The sequence below is a fragment of the Ambystoma mexicanum genome, chromosome 5q (genome assembly GCF_040938575.1).
Source record: "Ambystoma mexicanum isolate Mex_15411 chromosome 5q, UKY_AmexF1_1, whole genome shotgun sequence".
NCBI classification, from domain to species: Eukaryota; Metazoa; Chordata; class Amphibia; order Caudata; family Ambystomatidae; genus Ambystoma; species Ambystoma mexicanum.
Window position 1 is genome coordinate 409,653,467 of NC_090933.1, and position 24,394 is coordinate 409,677,860.

The window sequence follows — 24,394 nt, forward strand, 5'->3', positions numbered from 1 at the left end:
TAAGTATGGAGAAAGAAGACGGGACGTAGGAGTATAACCAGGTTACTCACTGTAGTGACCACCTTACTCCTAGTCCGCTGGTAGGGAACACCTATCCTAAATGGAAAAGGCGCAATACTTGGGGAGATCCATCCCTGACCATTCTCCCCTAGTGGTGGGGTGGAGTGTCACCGGCCCTAGACCCCCCATTGCAATGTGGAGAATGCCCATCGAAGCCCTGAAAGAACCAGCATTCAGAAACTGCCTAGAGGACTCCCTAGAGAATTATATCGAGGTGAACATGGGAAGTGTAGACCACCTAAGCACGATATGGGATGTCCTGAAAGTGGTGATGCGGCAAGAAATCCTATCGAAAGCAGGGGGCATCAGGAAGCTACTACATACGGAACTGGAGCACCAGGAAAAAGAGATTTGAAAGACTAGAGTCCAACACCCAGGGCACTCAGCAGGCGGAAGACAAACTTAGACTGATTAGAGATGTATGCAAAGAGGCTTGGGGCAGGCTCGCTAAATTTGACTATACCACTAGAACCACTAGAGCACACACAGAAGCAGACAGACCCAGCCGCCTACTAGCTTGGCTCTGCAAGAAATAGCACCCTAGACATTTAACTACCGCATTGAAAGATGACAATGGCACCTTACATGGTCTCAGCAAAGCATTAATGACACCTTTTAAGCTTTTTTATGTCCAGCTATACTCTCATGAAACTTGGTCCCCTCAGATACGATTACAGATACACTAGATGAGATGGGGCTACCTAGATAATCTCCCACACAAAGAGAAAGCCTAGACGCAGACATTACAATGGAAGACATAGCAGAGGCAATTAAATCCCTAGCCACCTGTAAGGCTGCCGGTAGTGACGGGCTACCCCCGGAATTCTACAAAGCCTATGAACCATCTCTGACACCGCTACTGCATAAGGTCTTCCAGGAGGTATATGAATAGGGGGTCCTGCCTGAAAGCATGCGAGAAACTCGTGGTCCCAATGCTTAAACCCATTAAACCCGCAAACAAATGCGATTTCCTACTGCCCTCTCGTAATGCTCAACTACGATGTAAAAATACTAACTACGGTCTTGGCCAAAAGGCTTTCCAGACTAGTAAGCGAGATAGTGCGCACTGATCAGAGCGGCTTCGTGCCGGGTCACAAAACCACTGCGAACCTTCGCAGGCTCCAGCACGTCATAGATCAGACTAATCTAAACGGAGGCTCTTACGCTCTGCTAGCCCTAGATGCCATAAAGGCATTTGATTCTATTTATTGGGAATGTTTGCTAGCGGTCCTTAAGCGTTTTGGCTTTGGGCGGAGGTTCGTCAGATGGGTTGAAGTGCTCTACGCGAAGCCAAAAGCACGGGTGAAATCCGGGCGGTGTATCTCTGCGGCATGGGACATATGCAGGGGTACCAGGCAGGGTTACCCGTTATCCCCCATGCTTTATATAATAGGACTAGAACCCATCGCCATTTACTTTAGGAAACAGTTTTTTGACGTGGACATACGGCTGGGAAGGGTAAACCACATAATCTCCCTATACGTGGTCGATGTCCTCCTATATGTCAGGGACCCACACCTCAATGTACCGACCATGCTAGAAGTCCAAGATAATTATGCCAAGGTCTCTGGAATACAGTTCAGCAGAAAAAAGTCCTGCCTGTTCCCGTTGGCAGACTTGAGGGGCAAGAATATGGAGGACCTACCTTCGGTGTGAGTACAGTGGCAACTAACCTCATTCCGATACCTCTGGGTCAATATACTGCATACCCCGGAACTGATGCATGAATATAACACTAAGGTATTGCTTCCTACCCTGCGTAAATCAATGGGCTTTTGGTCTAAGCTCCTCCTATCCATGATGGGCAGGGCATCAATTATTAAAATGATTGTCCTCCCCAGATTTCTCTATGGGTTTCAAAATATACATTACTATATCAATACCCCCTTTTTCCGCTTGCTTGAGACACTATTCCGGGAGTTCTTATGGGGGAAAGGTAGACACAAGATGGCAATATCCACGCTAACCCTTCCATACAGACAAGGAGGAATCCAACTCCCAAACCAAGTATTACTTGGCAGCCCAATTTAGCTTCGTGGTTAAGTGGTTAGCAGACAAAATCACATCTGAAACTCCTCTACTACAACATTCGAATACTCCGATACGACTAAAAAAGAACTCATCTGGACACCCCAACACCTACTGAGCAGAGCACCTTTATTAGCAACCCATTAGCAACCCTGGGAAGAAGAATATGGCACAAGTCCAAGACACTCTTAAACTTCAAACATTCATACTCCCCGGAAATTCCATTGATTTCTGACCTATACAAAATCAGCACCGATTTAGCGACCATCAGGCTCTGGGAAAGAAAGGGAGTTTACCCTTAGGGAGACTTATATACAGAGGGTATTTTCCGTGAATTTACCTCACTACAAGCTGAAGATGGCATACCCAGCGGCCAATTTTTGTGGTACCAGAAAATCTGTATGGTGGCACAGGTCAAATGGGAGACCTGGCCTGAAGAACCCGAACCAGACCCCTTTATTACATTACTATACAACCTTGGGGAGGGCTGGAAACCAGTGTCCCAAATATACAGTCACCTAAGTGACGTTCCTAACCCTCGCAGCACTGAATTAAAAGCCAGATGGGAAGAAGATCTTGGGATTTCCCAAAGAAGTGTCCAGGAACTCTAGGTTCCGACTAATTCAACTGAATGTACTATATCGCTCATATCGAACTACACACAGGGTGGCGGAGTTCAACAAACAAATGCGTCCTAATTGTATTTGGTGTAATGCTGACAAAGCAGATCTTATACACATGCTTTGGGAATGTGCAAAGGTACAACATCTTTGGACTGAAGTAGAACGGACCTGCAAGAGGGCAGGTATGTCCCGGTATTTGTGGTCCCCCAGTGAATGCCTTTTAGGAACTTATCCTAGACTAGCCAAATCCAAACACACGGTGAAGCTTATGGACATCGCGTGTGTGCTAACCAAAAGGACTATTGCAATGGCCTGGAAACGACCTAACGGCCCACAATACAACACATGGTATAGAGAGATGGAGCGCTGGGTGGGTGCTGAAACCAAGGCTTGGGAGGACAGTGTTGCCAAATCTACTAATGATTCAAGTGTGATGCTAGACGCCTGGAAAGAGTTGACATGGAGAATGTTTCACCCCTCGGATGATCAACCCCCATGAACACATCCGCTCAATTATTACTGGAACTCACCACCTGTGGTGACTCCTGTGGTGGGGTGCCCCTGGGTCCTGGTTGGGGTCCCATCCTGTCCCCCCCCTTTTTTTACCTTCACCCTCGCCCATCGCACCTTCCCCTATATTTGAACTGTTAACACCAGACTATGTTGCCAAGCACAAGGAGACCGTTAATGTTGTTTTTTTTCTTTGTACGTTATTGTTTTTATCATACAATATCTGCAGGCTTAAATGTAGTGGCATGCTAATCGAGATATACTAATTCTGTAACCTTAAAGAAATGCCACTGAAGAAATTTGAAAATAAATGCAGGAGAATGCCTGGTTTCTAAAGGTAAGTAAACTGGTCCAAGCGGCGGTGAGCATCACGTTGCACACGAGTGCCCAGTAACGCGAAGCACCAGCCTTAAGGATGGCGCAGCTTATATAGCTGAGCTTCTGAAGCCACGCCCAACAGGTTCAGCCTGCCTGCCGCACCCTGCCACACCTGATGAGTCAGCACATGAGGATGTTCTCTGGAATAAAGGCTTTCAGCTCCTGGAAAGTTCTTGTAAAGTAAAAGCACTCCTGCACTGAAATAAAGTGTTCCTGCTCACATCTCTATATGAGCCTGGTGCCAAAGGTGCCAGGACTGAGTCCAGCCAGGGCCCCTGTGTTTATAGGTCCCAAAGGGACATAAGTGAGTCAAGTGACCCATTGCCCCCATCACTAGATGGTGTGGTTTTTGTGTTCTGGGGCCTGTAGCCATGACAGTCTTCTTATTAAAATATGATAAATTGCCACATTTGTATCCCATGCCTCCTCTGTCTCTGCCCTCCACATCTCTTGGATCTGTTATATATATATGCAGCAAGATCATCATCATCCACCTTCATGGTCCTTGCATGATCGAATTAATGTCTGATGTATCAGGATAAACGTCTCTTAAAGCTGCCCACACTTTTCCCTGTAGTTATTAAAGGGTGAACCATCATGATTTGTGTCTAGCTGTATCCCTGGATATCCAACTTTCCTCCAAATTTCCGCTGCTTGCTCTCCAGTGGTGGGGAGCACATTTTTCATGTCTCCCACAGCCAACATTACACCGCCTTTCTGTTTTTCCAATGCATAAATCCACTTCCCCGCACCTGCAGTGAGTGAGGATAGTGGCCTCATAAGATTATTTCAGCCCATATGCATCCAGGGGACACACTGTGCTCTACCCAACCTTTTCTGTAGTAACAGAAACTGTCTTTCCCATACCTTTTGTTGGTGTTTTCTCTGTTACCCCTTTACACTTCTACACAACCACGACTGCGCGTCCTAAATCCCACATGGTGTAATTTCCATAGCTGCATCCTCGGGTCCTGAGGCACCCTGTTCTCCATCTGTTTGCCATTCCTCTTCATCTTCCTCCAATACATTCCTTACTTCTTCTGACTGCACCCCATGCTACCACAGTGCACTGTTTCTGGGACTAATGTCTCCAGTTCCCCTTCTAAGGACAGAACACCCTGGGTGAAATCCACTTTAAGGTCTGTTATGACCACACAATCTACCGACCTCCATTGATCCTATCCCGTTTCCTTCTCCCTGCTACTCTTCCTTGCTGCCTTACTTGGCCAACTCTCCCTCTGAACTGATGCAGTGCTTCCCTTAAGCTTCTGCGCACATGGCTCTCCACTTGCATTCTTAATTTGTTCTTCTATTCTAGCCGCTGCAACCGTTGTTTGCTTCCTCCTTGCATTTAATGGGGTGGAGGATTGAGCCAATGGAGGCAAATACTGAGGATTAGTGTATCCCACTGCAGATGATAAGGGAAAGCACCCATATGTTGCCGGGCAGTTAGGGTCTCTGAGCCCTACTTCCCCAGCCTTACCTTCCTGGGCCTTGCCCGTCTCCTAGAACATCCTCCACAATTCCAAAATGCTCTGGCTTTTTTCTAATTTCTTACCCTGGTACCTCGTTGATAAGAAGGTATACATATTCTCCAACATCCCTGCATCATGTGTACCTTTTTCAGGCCAAGATCTAAACATTCTACCATTAGTTTCTTTTACTCGTTGTCTATGATACTTTTAAACCTTTTCATTGCATCTTGGAAGCGACTGGCACAGATGATCAAGCGGAGTCTCCAAACTCCCTTGCAATCCTTTATCTAATCAAAAAGAAGAATCTAAAAACAAGCCGAACCTGCAGCATGCCAACAAATGCAAGAAATTCCCAAACAAAAGCCAATTTCCCAACCAAATTCTTAAAAACCTCAAACAACTCACTACCCTCTTCCTCACATCACAAAAACATATCACTAATCCATTTTAATAATTCTTACACAAAAGACAGCATATCAATAATAAAACACAATACCACAGTTCCTTATCAACGAATCTCCTCTACTCGAGCACTGTAGGAGTATGGTGTTTTCCACTACAACACCACTTTTTCTCTCTCTAGTACTGCATTTTTGGCTATGATACTGTCTTTTCCTGGCTACAAGAAGATCTCTTCTCTACTCACTACTTTGACTAGCAAAAAATAATGAACAAAGAAAAAAGACTTACAACATGGAACAATTCATCCTACCGTCACACCCATAAATTGAATCTCTCGCGTTCATTCAATTTCAATAAACTTCATGACTCCAGAAAAAAATTCAACAACCTCTCTGTCTCTGCACCCCTCTTGTACAATCCAAAGAAATAAAAACATTGCTTTTTTCCCCTCTCCCGTTTTGGTTTTCTCGCACAAATGCACTAATGTAAAATTAGATTTCCTGCAGAGGTGCCCTTTCAAAAAACCTGCCCAACTGGACCACGGCACCTCCTAACCAAGTGAACAGACAGGTCTTTAATTAAATTGGTGCCTGCAGGCCATTTCTTTGCTGTGCACAGGAAACTTCATCATTCTGCAGATAAGAGCCGCAGTTGAGTGGCAGCAGAAAAACCAACAGCAGGAAGCCTGGACATCACGTTGACCAGTCACCAAATGAAATTAAGTGTCTCAAACATTCTAATGCCAAAGAAGGGCTTTCGCGAAGAAACAAATACACGTTTGCCAAGAAAGCAAGTTTATTGCATGCTAACGATCTTGGAGCTAAAAACTAACATTGATTCTCTCAGAATAACAACAAAGTTGCATTTTGTATACCCTTTAAGACAATTAACATAATCACACATTTTGTTACAAAGGCATCCCCCAACCCTCCATTGGCTAACTCTAATACAAAGTAATGTAATCCCCCTAGCTCTAAAAGCCCATTGCATACATTCACAAAGTACAAATCCTTTGACATGTGATCTTCTTTCATAGTCAATTATGACGTATTCAACATAATACATTTATTATTCATGAATAACTTGTTTATTATTCAGACTATGTGACAGAAACCCATTAACCCAAATGGTGACAGTGCAAGGCTTTCCATAAACACTTTTAATGTATGGGGAGGGATAAGGGAGAAAAATAAGCACGCTTTTCAAGCAGCCGTAAAAATCCTTATCTCCCAGATGCTCGGCGTCCCATACAATGCCATTTTTCTGCATTCTTAAACGTAATCCCATTTGCGACTGCCATCTCAAGTCATAGAGCCTTCAGCATTCATTTTACTAATTTCCCTGAAAGCCCATGAACCATCAGCTCTCAATTTAGCCTTCATGTAACCAGACTTTTCTGGTCATCAAAACTCAAGCCTTCGGGCTCCTAGGGAAATTACACTTTGCATCTAAGAACCCAATCCGACCATAAAAATCGAACAAATGGCTTTCCATTCTGTTCTCGCCTTCAGCCCTTTGCAATGTTATTTTATGTTGATTTATACCGCACACTGCTAACACACTGGGGCAGTCTCCAGGCGGTTGCGTGGCTCTGCAAGAGAGGGGGTGGGGAGGTTGGTGGGGATAGGGTCGGAGGATAGCTTCAGGACCAGGAAGAACTGGTGCCTGAGTGCTGTTTTGCAGATGTGAGTTTGTGCAAGAGGCCTCGTGCATTGTAACTTTAAAGGTAAGATTCAGTGTGGTCTTGTCTTGTTTTGGTGTTAGTATGTTGTGTGGGGTTGTAGTGGGTTTGGTAGTTTGGCTTAGATGATGTCCATAAGGAATTCAGTCAGTGGTGGTCGTAGCTGTAAAATTATCCGGTATCTTTGTGTAATTGCGTTGTTGATGGTTTTATGGACTACGTGGGTGGTTCGTTCTAGTTGCGCTTCAGCATCTAGAGATACTGGCTGTGAACATAGTATTGATTCTTGGTTTGTTTATGTGTAGTGTGGCTAGTCCTAGTTGTGGTGTAGTGACGTCAGTTGTGTTGGAGGAGCAGGAAGGGGAAGATGCTTTAGTAAGTCGTTCGGTTTGTTGAAGCCTCTGGTTCGGCTCTTTGGTTGCCGCTTGATGTTATCTAGCGAACGTTTGTGATTCTGTGGCCGTCTCGTTTCCTCTCTAGTTGTTTGTCGGTAGTGTTGTTGTTGCCGGTGTCCCTTTGTGATTGTCATCGTCTGCTGAGAAGCCAGGTTTTGAGCAGTTTCCTGAAGGTGATGCGGTCTTCTGTGGTTCTAATTTCTTTGGGCATGATGTTCCAGATGTTCGCAATTAGACGTGAGAAGGCTGTTCCGCCGAATTTTCTTTTTTCGTAGTGTTTTGCCTCATCGCTGCTGGATCTTTGTTCCCTTCCCGGGCGATACTGGCTAATATTGTCTTGGAGAAAGCTCCTTGTCTGTGCGAGGCTTTGTGAGCGATGCAGAGTGCCTAGAATTTGATGCGCTTTTTTTATTGGTAACCAGTGTATGCATATCAGTGCTGGAATGATGTGGTCTCTTCTGTTTAATCTTAATAGGATCCTAACTGCTGTGTTTTGCACCCTTTGGAGTTTCTTGGTAAGTCTTTCCGGCATTCCTTTTTTTTCATTTTCTTTTTTAAAAATATATATATAACAATTTTTATTGATTTTAGACAAACACAACCGTTATACATCCATTGCTTGGTTTCATATCACAACATTTTGGCACAGTAGTTAAAACGATAGCTTGGTACAAATAAGTGCTTATATTTCGGGTCCAGGTGGGGGGGCAGGCTCTGCCAAGTTACTCATTTCGGCCTGTGCTTACAGGTTGGTCACATGCCTGTCATCCGCCGAGCAAATACATTGCCCCAGGGTTCCCAACCCTAACGTCACATCGGCGTGCTAGAACACAGCTGCCTCAGCCCAGGTTAAACGGGCACAGCGGCCAGGGGAAGGCAACCTGGCTTATCCAGCCTCCTGACTCACCCAGCTTCCTCCCACTTGTGCCCCACGCTTTCTGGAACTTTTGAGGACAGCCTCTGGCGTTGTGTATCCACCGCTCCAAAGGCATGCACCTATCCATCTCCACCAATCACTGACCCAGGTGTGGACAAATCGGTGAACGCCACAGCGTAGTGATGAGGCTTTTAGCCAGCACCAGTGCAATTGATATAAGTATTTTTTCATATTCAGTAAACCCGGTCTCTTCCCCATATACCCAGTAGTACCAGTTTGGGATTGCTCGGTATCTGGGAGTTGAGGATCCTAGATAGTTTGCTGAGGCATTTACCCCAAAATACCTGTGCTCGTGCAGATTCCTACAATGTGTGAAAAAAGTGTGTCCGTCTGTCCCACACCATAGGCAGTTATCCCAATCTATAACCCCCCACCCCCCCACCGAGCCAGGGCTGTTCTACAGCAGTATACCCTGTGTAGTGTTTTGTATTGGATAATGTAGAGTCTAGCCTTTATGCCTATCTCCCCTGGAGGAAACGTTAGTGCCTCCACCTATTCTTCCGGTTCCAGCGGCCCGATGTCTGCTATCCAGTTCTCCTTAAGCTGGTATAGCTCTTGGGCCCCAAACGCTGTCAATACCTGGTATAGTGTTGATACAGCTTTCGTGACGATATGATTTGGGAAGATGTTGGCCTCTATGGGCGAACACTTGGGAACTTCTGTGAGGGACGGGAATTGGGACCTAATGGCGTGTGTCAACTCTACGTGCCGGTACAGTTCGGATCTGGGGAGCCTGTGCGTTTCCTGCAGTTGTCCCTCCTATACCAACTCCGCCAAGCAGTGTATACCATGTCTGTCCCAGTTCTTGAAGTGACCTAGTTTGCGTATTTCCAGCATGTTAGAATTGGTCCATAAAGGTTGATCCAGAGTGGGTTTATTCTCCCAGCCTATATGTTGATGCGAGGTAGCCCAAGCCTGTTGAGTGTGTCTTATCATCTGTGTGGGGTCTCTCCCTCTGGGCCCATACCCATAGAGCACTTGTTTTGGTTTTATCTCGCCCATCCATCCTTTTTCAGTTGCCACGTTCGGAAGGTGAAAGTTCCCATGTAGCCAGTCATTGGCTACACCGGTTTGTGCTGCCCAATAATATCTTCATAGGGACGGAAGCCCCAAGCTACCCTCCCATACCGACCGTGGCAGCGTTTTAAGGGCAATGCGTGGTTGTCCTCTTCTCCAGAGCAGACTGCGTAAGGTGCCCTCTATCTTGACGAAGAGTGATGCTGGGATTTGGCATGGGGCATTTTGTAGGTAGCACATATAGAAATCGCGGGAGCATGAGCATCTTAAAGAGTGTTGCCCTACCATTAGTGTCAACGGGGGAGCTTGCCAGTGGATAGTGTCCAATGCAAATTGATCTCACTTGGTTGAGGTTGAGTCAAATGAAGTCTGTTGAGCCCGGGCTCAGATCAATACATAGGTATTTAAATCCTGAGGTGAGACTAGGAATTGGCAACTTCGGGGAACAGCCCGGTCACCTCCATGCAGTGGGAAGAGGACTGACTTAAGCCAGTTAACCTTCAGCCCGCAGAATCCCTGGCATTCCAGCAGAATTTCAGTTACCTTTTGGACTGAGGCTGCAGGGTCACACATGTATATCAAGAGGTCGCCGGCATAGAGTGAGACTGTCTTCCCCTGCCCAAGGCCATTTTAACCCTGCTCATTCCAGAGCTACCCTTAGCTTAATTGTCAGTGGTTCGATGGCTAGAGTGAATAACAGGGGGGAGAAGGGGCACCCCTGCTGTGTCCCTCGTCCCAGAGCAAAGCTCCTGGAAGATAACCCGTTAACCTGCACCCACTGCCTCTGGGAAGGTGTAGAGCAGGTGCACCCATTCAAGGAAGTTCTCGCCAATTCCCATTCATCCCATAGTTTCCCAGAGACCTGCCCAGTTGAACGAGTCGAGCGCTTTCTCAAAGTCGATCGCGAGGAGGGCTTCGGGGGCGACCGGCGCTAGGGCATTTTCAATTGCAAACTGCAACCATCAGAGATTCATTCGGGTGGATTTGGAGGGCATAAATCCACACTGATCTGGGTGGATGAATGAGTCCGTAACTTTGGGCAGACGGTTGGCCTAGGACCTGCGCTAAGACCTTGGTCTCACCATTAATAAGTGAGATGGGCCTGTATGAGGCACATTCTTCCATTGGTTTCCTTGGATTTGGTAGGCCCACAATGTGTGCTTTCCTCCGGCCTGGAAATTCAACCCGGACATCCAGGAGCGCATTCTAGATCTACCTTTCGAGGGCGGGGACCTCTTCCACTCCTCTACGGATGAAGAGCTGGAGAAAAAGAACAGCTCACAAACGGAAAATCCTTGTCCATTCTTTCAAAGACTACGCCCAAATCTTACTCCCAATATCAGCAGCGCTCAGAGAAGGGTCGTTCATATGGAGGGTTCCGTGGCTTCCAGGAACGCAGATCCAGGCATCCGGACCGCACGCTGTCTCAGAACCGGCGCAACAAAAAGCGGGGGGGGGCATAAGGGCTTTTTCCAGTCCCACTCCTCCACCTCCGAGGGAAAGAAGGCATGACACGCCCCTTCGGGTCCACGTGTCTCTGGTGCGGGGCAGGTTTGCTCTCCATGCACATTTCTGGCGCTAGAATTTCATGGACCCCTGGATCATCTCCGTAGTATCCACAGGGTACCGCCTACCCATCCCAGCCTCTCCTCCCTCCTCCCCTCCACTCTCACAGGTTGGGACAGCAGCTCTTTAGGCAGCGATCCGGTCGCTCGTAGAGAACGAGGCAGTGGAGGAAGTTCCAGCCTCCCAGCAAGTCTGTGGCTTCTACTCTAGGATTTTTGCCATTCAGAAGAACCAGGCTGGCCTTAGAGTTGTGCTGGACCTTTCCACCCTCAACCTCTCCTTACCCCTGCAAAAATTTCAAGATGGTTACGCCAGCTTTTATAGCGGAGACATTGGACAAGGGAGACTAGATGTGCTCCATGGATCTGAAGGACACATACTTGCACGTCCCGATTTGACTTGCTCGTCAGGGCTCCAACTCTGGAGGCGGTTCATCACTCCTCCCATGCCCTTATGAACACACTGCACGATCTGGGCTTCTCGCTCAACCTCAAGAAATCACAGCTGCTTTCCACGCAGACTGATGTTCCTGGGACTCATTTGGGACACGTGCTCCGAGAAGGTCTTCCCGTCGGAAGACAAGATCTCAGCCATCAAGAGGGCCACTGTCCACTTCCTCAGCTGTGAAGTGACCTCGGCTTGGTGGTATCAACATCTCCTTGGTGGTCCAGCGGCGGTTTGCTGGGCGTCCCGCACACGAGACTAAGGATGAGAATGATTCAGCTGCACTTCGCGGCCTCATAGAGTCAGGAGTGGGGCTCTCAATCCGAAATGATCAACGTTCCTCCATCTCTCCACCCAAACCTAACTTGGTGGTCCAGGGACTGCAACCTACGGATGGGCAAGCCCTTCCGGCCGCCTTCTATGCAGGCCACCATCACCACAGACTCCTTGCTCGAGGGCTGGGGAGCCACCCTGGACGACCTCTCGGTCCACAGCACCTGGACTCGACAGGAGCAGGAGTACCACATCAATTGGTTGGAGCTGAACACAATCTGGCTAGCACTCAGAGCATTCCTACCACTTCTCAAGGGCAAGGTTGTCCTCATCCAGACAGACAACTCGACCAGCATGTATTAAGTCAACAAGCAGGGAGGCACCAGATCACCTCCTCTGTGCAGACTGGTGATCAGCATGTGGGAATGGGCCTTGGAAAACGAAATTTACCTCTCGGCAGTCCACCTCCCGGGGGAATCCAACGTGGAGGCAGACAGGCTCAGCGGGCTGGGAGCGCACAATTACGAGTGGCAGCTAAACTATCTCTTTATTCAGGAGATCTTCAACAGGTGGAGCTCTCCCCTAGTGGATCTCTATGCCACCTGACACAACGAGAAATGCCCCCAGTTTGCATCCTGGCAGGGTCAGGCCCCCGGCTCTCTGGGCGACGCATTTCACCTCCCGAGATCCACAGGGTTCTTTGCAAGATCAAGAGTTGCACCGGCTCCACTTCATTCTGATTGCTCCATGGTGGCCAGCCAGACCATGGCTTTTTGAGCTCCTCAGCCTCTCGTAGGTGCCCCCGATAACCTCCCGAGGGGCCCAGTGCATCTTCTGACGCAGCAGGGGGGCATGATCATCCACCCCGCGCCAGGGAAACTAGCCCTCACAGCATGGTACCTGAGCAGGTAATGCTTCGACACCATAACCTCTCACAGGCCAATCTGGAGATCATACAAGGAGCCAGGAGTAGAGCCACTAGGGCCCAGTGCAAGAGCAAATGGATCAGGTTCTACCTCTGGGCAGACTCCAAGGGAATTAACCCTCTGGCCTGCAATCTGGACGACGTGCTCTTTTTCGGTGCACCTCGTTCATTCGGGCGTCCAGGTCGACACCTGCCGTACATACGTTGCAGCCATTGGGGCTTACAGGAACTCGGAGGAAGACATTTTTTCCTCCTCCAACCCTATCAAGAAACAACTGAACGTTCTTGCGAGGCTCTACCTGCCCGTAAAGAGACCGCACCTAGAGTGGTACCTGAATATAGTCTTGGGCACCCTGGCGAACAAACCATTCGAACCAATGGCGTCCGTGGACATTAGGCTGGTCACCATCAAGATGGCCTTACTAGTCGGCCTTACCCCGGCTCGCAGAGTCACTGAGATTCAGGCGCTGGTCGCCTCAGAACCATATAACACCTTTCACAGGGACAATGTAGTCATGCGGACGCACCCGGCATTTCTGCCCAAGGTTCCATCTGCATTTCACCTCAACGAGGAAATAGTTCTTCCGATGTTCTTTCCCGATCCCTAAGGACGAAGCGCAGTGTGCGCTGCACTGCCTGGATGTCGGGCCTGCCCTGAAATTCTACTTGGACAGAACCAAGGGCTGCCGCAAGTCCGACGCCATGTTTATCACTTTTGGCGGCTCAAGGCCAGGCTATCGGGCCTCTAAGGCCTCCATATCCCGCTGGATGGTCTCTGCCATCAAGGAAGCATATGAGGGCCACCACAAGCCGCTCCCGGCCAACATGCATGCTCACGCAGTCAGGGCCAAGGCAACGGCCATCGCATTCCAGCGCCATGTCCCTTGGCAGGTCATAAGCAGGGTGGCCACTTGGGCCACTCCCTCAGCTTTTTCCAAGCATTACTGTTTGAATGCCGGCTATAGATCTGATGCGGCTTTCGGCATGCGGTTCTCAAGAACCTGTTTGCTTAAGGAGGGTCTCATCTCCACCCTGAGGCTACAATCAGTTGTAATCGCCCATACAATATGGAGGAAAGGGGATGGGATGTAAGAGTAATTATAAGTTACACACCGTAGTGACTAACGTACTCTTAGTCCATAGTCCCCATTCCTCCATGCGTCCCACCAACTTCCCCCCTAATAATACTGGTGTCATTAGGCAATGTTAAATGTTTTGTCGACGCGTCAATAGGGATTGAGGTGTGGCGCCGGAGGGCAGAGTCAGGGCAGCACATGTTCCCTGGGCCTCGCCTCTAAATTTAAAGGGGAAGAAGGTTTTTTCTGGTGAAAAAGGTTCAGTTTCCCGTCCCTTGGAAGGGATGCCCATACAGTATGAAAGAAAGAGGACTATGGACTAAGAGTACGTTATTCACTACGTTGAGTAACTTATAGTTTTTTTCGGATTGCCCGTCTAGCACACTGGGGACCCCGAGATAATGTGTTGAGCCGCCATATTGCTGTGGGCTTTGCCTGCCCGCTCTTTAGCTCCATGAGGAGTGGGGAGTGATCTGAGATCCCTTTGGCTGGAAAGTTTGCCGCCTTGAGCCTATGTGAAATGGTCTGTGGGATGAGAAAGTGGTCGATGCAGGGCATAGAGGAGTGTGCATTGGAAAAGGAGGAGTACCCTGCCGCTGTTCAATGGAGTATCCGACAGGCGTCGACCAGTCCCATTGCTCTGGCAAAATAGCTCAGTTTAGTAATGTGGGTTGGTTTTCTGCTGCCTGTGTGCGCGGTCTAGCCCCAGATCCATGACCTCATTAAGATCTACCCCAAAACCCACGTGTCCACCTGGGTCTGCATCAAGGCTTGGATGTCATTTAATAATTCAAGTGTGAGGGGTGCAGGAGCATAGATTGAGATAATGCCCCAGTTAGTTCCCCACAGTTCTCCCTTTACCAGAACAAATCTACCCCTGGGGTCCAATCTCACCTTCTTAAGTCAAAAAGGGGTCTTTTTGTGTAGAAGTATCAGAACCCAACGTGCCCCCCTAGAGAATTCTGTGTGAAACACAGTTGTATAGTTAGTTCTTTTGAAGAGGCAGCAATTTGTCCCAGCAAGGTGTGTTTCAGTCAACAGTGCTATATTTGGGGCATATCTGTTTAGGAACTGGAGCACCAACCGCCTTTTTATGCCGGAGCATAGCCCATTAACATTCCACGTAAGCAGAGAGACCGTGTCTTCCCTTGACATTAAATCCACTGGTGTTTAGTATAAGCCTGGTGTACCCAGCCATGACGTCTGCCCTCCCCCTGACCACCACATGTTCCCTTCTTCCTCCCCCATTGTGCCTTTAAATACCAAGAAAGGTAGAAACATAACCCCACTAGTTCCCCCCCCACCATTTAAAAGATGTAACCCCCCTGTAAACTGGTGTGCAATACAATACCGCCCACATCCCTACCTGTACCCGCCACACCCCACCAACCTGAAGCACCTGTAACCCGAACTGTGCGCCGCCATGTCTGTGCCAGCATTCAGTCCTCCATGCTCAACAAAATAAAACTCCTCCAGAACAAAATCCAAAAGCACTGCAAAGCCCTTCCAAACCAACAAACCAAAAAAACCAACCACCCTACACAAGACAAGCGTAGTAATCTCAATCACGCTCAATTCTCCTTCAGAAACGTCACTCAACCTGAGGTCCTTAATCTCATCAAAAGCCTCAAACCATCCCTCTGCAAAGCAGACATTTACCTTCCCAAAATCATCAAGGAATGCGCCAATGACCTAGCACCCCTGATTACTGCCTTCATTAACGCATCTTTCCAAACAGGAACTATTCCAAATAATCTCAAGGAAGCTTGGGTGCGGCCACTTCTGAAAAAGGCCACACTTGACCCAGCGCAAGCCAACAACTACAGACCGATAACCACAGTCTCGTTCCTCCTAAAAATCCTGGACAAAGCAGCTCACATCCAGATCCAATCATACATAGAAGCTAACTCCATATTAGGCAAAAGACAATCTGGCTTCCGTGTCGCGCATGGAACAGAATCCTCCTTATTAGACCTAAGAAATCAAATCTCACAGATCATGTACAAAGGAAAACCTGCCTTGCTCCTCCTCGATCTATCGGCTGCTTTTGACCTGGTAGATCACCAAACACTCACCACCCACCTCACCCATGCAGCCCATTTCTCTAATCAAGCAGCATCCTGGATCACCTCCTTATGGAAGGAAGAGCCATGAGGGTCTACTCCGACAAAGCTAACGCAGATCCTGCCACTATAAACTGCGGTGTACCCCCAATGATCTTGTACAGCCCCCACCCTCTATAACCTCTTCACAAAATCCCTCTTCGACCTACTTGACTCCATGGGTGTTGCATATACAAACTATGCAGACAACACTAAAGTACTTTTACCCCTATCTGGACTCTATCACCAAGATGCCACGGCCCTTCACAACATCTATGCCACTATCCAAGCTTGGATGGCAATCAATGGCCTCTGTCTTAACGAGGAGAAGACTGAAAATTCTCATCCTGGGTCAGACAAACACATTATCGAAACTAAGCCCCCAATACAACAACTTCAACATAGACAACTCAACCATCTCTGTATCATCATCTGTCAAGACTCTAGGTGTTCACATTGATGCAAATCTATCGATGAACAAACAAGTCAGCGCCATAGCCTCTGCATCAGCTTTCAGCACCAAACTCATCAATGCCATTAAACCCTACTTATCCACCCCCAACCGCTTGCCCATAGCTAGAGCAACTATAGGAGCCAAACTCTATTATTGCAACGCCCTTCTAGCTGGCACCTGCGCCAAAAACATTCAGACTGCAAACCACACAAAACAATGCCCTCAGAGCTGCCATGAGCATCCCTAGAAGAGACCATATATTCCACGCCAGACGTGAAGCCCGGTGGCTCCAGGTCAAAGACCGTATTACTCTGAAAATCCTCACCATCACTCACAGGTTAATCAACAAAACTGCTCCAGCATACCTATCTGAAGCAATATCAAGGACCACATCCACTCGCTCCACCAGAGCTCAGTACACCAACCAGCTACACATACCACGCATAAATAGAGCCACAGCAGGTGGTCTTGGCTTCTCCTATATTGCACCGAAACTCTGGAACTCACTCCCTGCCACCCTTCGAGCTGAAACTTCCATCTCTGTCTTCTGCAACAACCTCAAGGTCACTCTCCTCAACTAACAAGTGGAGGACTGCCTCCTCCACTTCTGCCATGTATATTGTAATATAACACAAATGTAATATAACTATGTTGTAACCTGTATATATATACTGCTAATGACTATGTAACTATATTGCAACCTGTATATATATTGCTAATGACCATGTAACTAAGTAACTAAGCTTTGCACTGTAACAAGTGCCACAATGTCCTTGGGCTGTTGTGCACTATATAAATATGAATAAAACAAAATGAAACAAACAACAAAACAACGTTGCCACAGCAATGAGTCACTGGTCCTAGTCGGCGGCCGCTGATATTCAGTTCCCCTGACGACTCCCGCTTGTGCAGAAGTCGTGAGCGACCATCATCGGTCATCCATTGTCCTCCATGTCCCTCCCGGTCTTTGCTGGTGTGGGTTGTTTCGCTTCCTGTGATTCTAACAGGATCGGCGACTACCCGCTGTCTGTGTCTCGTCTCGGTCGCCCATCTGCTGGTTGTGGTGGTATGGGTCTAGTAAGGATCTAGCTCTCTAGCCATTCCCACACTTCTTTCGGTGTATAGAACAAATGGGTAACCCCCCTTGTGATGTACCTTAAGCTCTGCCGGGAAAAACAAGGCACATTTTATATTCAGTGATTGTAGCTTCCTTTTGGCCAAGTCAAATGATTGTCGTGCCTTTTGAACCTCCCTGGTATAGTCTGGGTAAAATCCTATGCAGTAGCCATTGTAGGTAATGGGGCCAGTAGCCTGAGCCAACTGCAGTATGGCATCCCTGTCCCGAACGTTTAGGAGTCTGGCCATTATCGTGCGTGGTTGTGTCCCGGGCTACGGGCGGCCCAACTGGATTCTGTGCGCCTGTTCGATTGAAAAGAATTTGGAAGGAATTCCAAGATGGCGGCGGAGTGGGGAGGACGTGCCTGAGCGCGGCTCAGTCCCCCCTCCTGGGACGCAGCAATAAAGCAATACAATAAAGCGGATTGCCCGCTCCACGGCTCCCGGAAAGCATTCAGAGCTCTTGAGGAACAGAAGGTCGCCAGTCAGAGCGGATTGGTGCCGCGGACGGGGAGAAAATCGAGATTGCGCCGGCAACACCCATAATGAAGAGCCGGAGCCGAAGGTGGGCGGACGCCCACAGAGGAGTGTCGGAGCGACGCACCAGCAAGAAGGCGGATTGAGGCGGGAAGAGCGCCCGACCAGACACCTGGATCGGACAAAGAGAGGAGCCACCACGCCCCGCAACAGAGGGATCCAGAAAAGCTGCGCAGAGATGCCTGATCAGCGGCATACAAGAAAGAGACGCCCCCGCCTCTGACGAGTGGTGCACTGAGGTCTGCACAACACAGCCGACGGAGGAAGCGTTGGCCCCGGAGGAGAGCATAGCCACAGATCCGGACGCAGGAGGAAGTTGGAGATCAGGAAACCAGTGAGCTACGTGGGGACGGGCGCAGCTGAGCCGGGAGAAAAGCAGATTCCACAGGGTCCATAACATGCAGAGAGGAGGGGACGCTAGGACACAAACTGGCTACCCCGTGCTTGGAAAAGACCCCCCACGCAAAATGTGCAGAGAGACAATTGGGGGGAGCACTGGAGTCAACCCCCCCCCCCCAACACCCTGAGAGCACCAGAAAGCAGGGACACATCAAAGGCACGGTTGGGACGGAATACCACCCCAATGTGAACGAAGACCATCACTGAGTGGGATTAATGCAGTAGTATTTCTGGCAGCAACAGCAATCTCCTTGTCCATCGGCAAGGCCACACAGGACAGACTACCTCCGACTACGCCCCTCGGATTGCAGACCCATCCACTCCCTGGCTAATGCATAGCACGAGGGGGCAAAGTCCACAAAAGGTGGGAGGGAGGAGAAAGCAACATCGGTGTACACCACAACCGCTCTTGATACAAGACTCCCACAGGGGACACCTTGCAGAAGGGGAGAGAACAGGCAACGGGGAACCCCTGCGAATACCGCAATACAGGATACAACACTGACCCCAACCCTGGGGACCCCTAGAAGGTCAGGGGTAAGAGCGGACAGACAACCCCATTGAACTCCAAACTCCCAGAGTCAAGAAGCCAGCGGGAGAACTAGGAAGAGCAAGAAGGTAACCAGAGCCATAACGCGGTCACCCAGATTGCGCGGACCCATCCAGAATAGTCAAACACGACGACCTCAACCGCAGACAACCAACTAAAGGCATCTATGTCCAGGAGGAAACAGACGCAGGCCAACGTGCCCTTTTTCGGACCAAGCAACAGACCCCCCAAGGAAGGCAAGAGCAGAACCTGCCACAACTGGGCAGACCCTACAATACAGGCGAGGAAAAGGAATCAGGAAGAGAGAACCACGAAAACACACTCTGAAGCATCAACTACAGAAATGGCGACAAAGGAGGATATGAAAGAGTGGTTTGGGGAGCTGCAAGCTCAGTTCATGGCCACAGTTCAGACTCAATTCGAGACAATGAAAGGCGAGATCAAAACAGTGGTGCAAGAATTAAGAACAGGGGTGACGAACCTTGGCGAGAGAACAGACACCCTGGAGAAAGTTATGCAAAATCTGGAGGAGGAAACACAACAATCGGTAGAAACCCAGGAACACCTAATACGTTTCACCCACAACCTCGAAATACAATGCAAGGATCTAGAAAACCGCTCAAGTAGGTCGAACATAAGGATAGATAACATGGTAGAGACGGTGGAAGAGAAAGACTTAAAAGAAGCAGTTCAGCAAGTCTTCAAGGACATCCTGGATATGAAGGAAGAGGAGGACGTGCCGTTAGAGTACACCGAGTGGGCCCAAAGAGAACTAGAGAACCGGGAGCCCGCCCACGGGACGCCCTGGTTTCGCTCACCTCCTATTCCCAAAAGGAACAGATCTTGAGAAGGGCAAGAACAATGGAGCATATCCGTATGAATGGTGAGGACATTCAACTGTATCAAGATCTGGCGCAGTCTACGCTGCAGAAGCATAGAGAGATGGGCCCAGTGGTACGAGAACTAACAGCAAAACAAATAAGGTATTTCTCCAGCATGGTGTCTGGCATGGATCAACATGCTCATGAATATTCCCCGTCGTCAGGGAATCCTCGGTAAAGAAAAACCTGTATCAGTTGCGTTTCTGATCTGTCTTTTAGTAGTAACCAATCACTGGTCTCTGGGTCATACTGCCCCCAGCCAATGACTGCCCTCTCCCTAAGCCCCTCCCCTGGCAGCCATCCTCAGATTTTTACTGCATGTTCAAGTGTTGGGAATCCTCGTGCTATAGCTCTCGAGCTTTTACTGCTTTTTTGTGCTTTTTTCAAAGAGATTTTCTTATTTTTCGGTTAAATCGAGCCTCAAGCTCCACAGTTCTACTTCCGATCAACGGGGACCCGTTTCAGAATTTCCTACGCCCCTCAAGGGTGAAGTTTTCATAGTTATGCTTCTTGGAGGATTCCAGAAGATCTGAGGCCTACCATGGACATGGCCCAGGACAAGGGAAGCTCGACGCCCGGATCCAAGCTGTTCAGGAACTGCCCTGGATGCGGGTTACAGAATGTTTTCAAGGAGTGCGAGCATTCGAGATGTCTATACTGCCTTCATGAGGACAAGACGCACATGGAGAAGGACTGTGCGTTCTGCAAGAACCTATCGGAACGGACCATGAGGGATCGTCGTTCCCACCTCGCCAGCTGGCAGGAGAAGGGCCCAGCAGGTGAGAAGAAAAGGTCCGAGCGGTCTTCGAAGTCCTGTGAGGGCGCCCCGGCGACGGGGGCCCAACAGAAGGCTAAGCACCGCAAGTCCACGGGCACCGGGAGCACCGAACGGTCGGGCTCTTCGGCTGCCAGGCAGGGCGCGCCTTCCCCGGCACCATCAACCACGAGCCAACGCTCTGGTTCGGGGAAGAGGAAATCCGAGAACCCGGGTAAGCTTCTGGAGAGGCCCGGTCTATCTCGAAGGATTCGGCCGAGGGGGAGCAAGGCGGTGATCCCCCCACCCCCAAGATGAAGGCCTCAAGCGCGCCCAAGGTGGCGAAGGCCTTGATTCACCCGGCTAAGGCCTCTATCGAGGGAGTCGCGGTGGCCCTGGCGAAGCCTGGGGAGGCTGCACCAGTGGAGGCGATCTCGGGGCCCAGAGTTTCCCTGCCACCGTGTAGGGAATCCTCTTTCCAGCCCATCGACAAGACCCCCGTGGGGGGCGGTGGCCATTACGGACACGGATTCAGCCTCTGAGGAGGAGCTGGCTGAAACCGTGAAGAACCTCAACGAGAGGTTCGAGAAGGTACGATCCCACGGGAGGGATCCCGAAGAGGTGGTCAAAGAAAGCGACAGTGGCGCCGACGAGGCCTCAGTGGAGGAGCAGCCATCCCTCCCGTCGCAGCCATTGGCCGAGCCTAAGGACAACTCGGCGGCCATTTTGATGGCAATCCAAAACTTATGCACGGAGATAAAGACGAGATTACCACGAACCCCGGCGGACGATCCAGAACCGTGCCCGTCGGGAAGCCCTCCGAAAAAGCGGAGGAGAGTTCACCGTACCCCCCTCCCGGGCCTTCATGCCCTCATGACCCGTGGAGCCCTCACCGGACCCCAGGGATGACACGGCGATGGATACGACGACGGGGACGGATGACGACGGTGGCGACGACGGGACGGACCTTCCATCACCACTCCCTCGGGCCTCCCCGCCCGACGAAATTGGCTCCTTTCACGCCATGATCGCCAGGGCATCCAAGCTCTTCCAGCTCTGCCCCGGGGAACAGAAGGAGGGTTTCCTCTATCAACGGCGAGAGGCCAAGAGAAAGACGGTCCTCATGGTACCGTTACTCGACGATATCTGGGACGAGGGACTTGCGATCCTGAATAACCCGTCCACAACGCCTGCCAAGAGGGACAGGTACGAGAAGAAGTACCGTCGCCGCCCCCTTGTGCCTCAGGGCTCAACCTACGCCGGATTCGGTCGTCTCAGCTGCGGCCAAGAAGAAGGCGGCGGGGGCGACCGCCTCAACCTCTAATTCCCCACCTGACGGCGAGGGTAAGAAATTGGACTCCATGGGGCGACGGGTCATCTTGCCTCCAAGCAAGATTGAACGGGCCGTAGCGTCGGGCCCCCACCGAAGCCCCCTGATGGGAGGCCGGCTGGCGAAGTTCGTCAGCGTTTGGGAGTCCATCTCCACCGACCGTTGGGTGCTGGATGCCCTGGCCCAAGGGCACACTCTCGAATTCCAAAAGAAGTGTCCCCACATTCCTCCCGTGGCCAGGAAGGAAAATCACGTCCCTCAACTGCTGTTCGGAGGTAAATTTGATGCTCAAGAAAGGGGCCATCGAGCTCGTCCCCAAAAGGCTCTGGAGTATACTCAAGGTACTTCCTCGTCAGAAAGAAGACAGGCGGTTGGCGCCCCATCCTGGACCTACGTCGGTTGAACAAATACATCAAGGCACAGAAGTTCAGGATGGTCACTCTCCAGCACGTGCTGGGACAGCTGGAGGAGGGCGACTTCCTGTCGTCGTTGGACTTGAAGGATGCTTACATCCACATCCCCATCCTAAAAGGACACCGAAAGTTCCTCTGATTCGTAGTCCAAGGACGCCACTACCAATTCAGAGCTCTGCCATTCGGATTGAAGTCGACACCCAGGGTGTTCACCAAGTGCCTTGCACCAGTGGCGGCGCGGCTGCCCCTGCAGGGGATCAACGTCTACCCCTACCTGGACGACTGGCTCATCCATTCAAGGACAAGAGAACTCGCCGTCGAGCACACAGCGAAAACCGTCCGCTTACTCACGGAGCTGGGTTTCTCCATCAACTACCCGAAATCCCATTTGGTTCCTTCGCAGGTGGCACTGTTTCTGGGAGCGAAGCATAATACAGTGGAACGATTTAGGTCTCCGTTGGAGGAAAGGACGAAGGCCATGTTAGGCAAGGTGCACCGCCTGCTAGCCACAGACGTGGCCAGAGAGATCCATCAAGTCCCTCCTCGGAATGATGTCCTCATGCATCTATCTAGTGTGCCTGTGCAGGCTACGGATGCGTCCTCTACCGGAGTTCCTCGACGCCCGCTGGATGCTAGCGGTGGGCAGCTTCGAAGACAAGATCCCGCTCAACGTGGTTTTCCGTCGGGTGATTCAGTGGTGGGGCACCCGTGCACACCTCACGGCGGGCACGGACTTCCAGACCCCGGCACATCAGGAGACGGTGACGACGGACACCTCCCTGGAGGGATGGGGTGCGCACACCGGAGATCTCCACGCAAGAGGCCTTTGGCTCCCGGAGGAGAGGTCTCTCCACATCAACATCTTGGAGCTACGCGCCGTGTTCTGGGCGCTCAAGTCGTTCCTCCCGTCCCTCAAGGGCAAGGTCGTGAGGATCTTCACCGACAACACCACCACGATGTTCTACCTCCGGAAGCAGGGAGGCACCAGATCCCCAGCCCTATCCAAGGAGGCCCAGGATCTGTGGCACTGGGCCCTCGCCCAGGGGATGTTTGTGGTTCTCTTTCATCTGGCAGGAATAAAAAACACCATTGCCGACTCACTCAGCAGGGAGCTGCGCTCCTGCCACGAGTGGGAACTACACCAGGATCAAGTGGATCGTCTCCTCCAACGATGGGGCAAACCCCAGATCGATCTGTTCACGACAGCGATGAACTCCAAGTGCCAGAGATTCGCCAGCAGGCTTCCCCAGCCGAGGAGCATGGGCGATGCTTTCTCGTTCCCCTGGGACGGCCTGTTCCTGTATGCGTTTCCTCCGTTGCCGCTGCTGCTTCGACTCATCAGTCAGCTCAAGTGGTACCAGTGCAGGATGATCCTCGTCGCACCGGCGTGGCCGAGACAGATCTGGTTCCCGGACCTTCTGGACCTCTCAGCGTCCCCACCAGTCAAGCTGTCGACGGACGCAGATCGTCTCTCCAGAGAGGGAGGCGCCATTCTTCATCACGACCCAGAGTCACTGAACTTGCAGGCCTGGCTCCTGCAGCACTAGAGTTTGGAGGGTACGTTATCCCGGCTGACTGCAGAGAGGTTCTTGCAAAGGCCAGGGCGTCCTCAACTCTCAAGTGCTACGGACATAAGTGGAAGAGGTTCTCTGTCTGGTGCCGTGCACAGAAGATCAACCCTCTACGGATTACGGCACCTCAAGTGCTACCATACCTACGGTCGCCGGCCAAAGCTGGACTAGCTCACGCTTCCATCAAGATACATCTGGCAGCGATCTCCCGATACACCAGAAGTGCAGGACGGCTGTCCTTGTGGTCTTATCGACTGGTGAAGGAATTTATGAAGGGGCTGTTCCGATCGTTCCCGCCGGTGAAGGCTCCAGCGCCAGCATGGGAGCTCAACGTGGTGCTGACCAGGCGCATGGGGCCGCCATTCGAGCCTTTGCATTCGGCTCCGTTGAAGTTTGTCGTGGAAGACAGCCTTCCTTGTGGCCATCACCTCCGCACGACGCGTGGGATAGATACAGGCCCTATCCTGCAAGCCTCCATACTTGACTTTTCACGATAC

The 24,394-nt window shown here is 50.4% G+C and overlaps 1 protein-coding gene across 3 annotated transcripts in view; it reads left to right on the forward strand.

Moving 5' to 3' along the window:
• Positions 1-24,394, forward strand: part of RBBP8 (RB binding protein 8, endonuclease) — a 2,310,314-nt gene that overhangs the window by 500,704 nt on the left and 1,785,216 nt on the right. The window contains exon 2 of one of the 3 annotated variants that reach the window (XM_069620895.1): positions 8,028-8,067. The exons of the other annotated variants lie outside the window; for them this stretch is intronic. The gene's annotated coding sequence lies outside the window, so the exon portion shown is untranslated. The remainder of the gene's footprint in view (positions 1-8,027; positions 8,068-24,394) is intronic. 3 annotated transcript variants of the gene reach the window in all.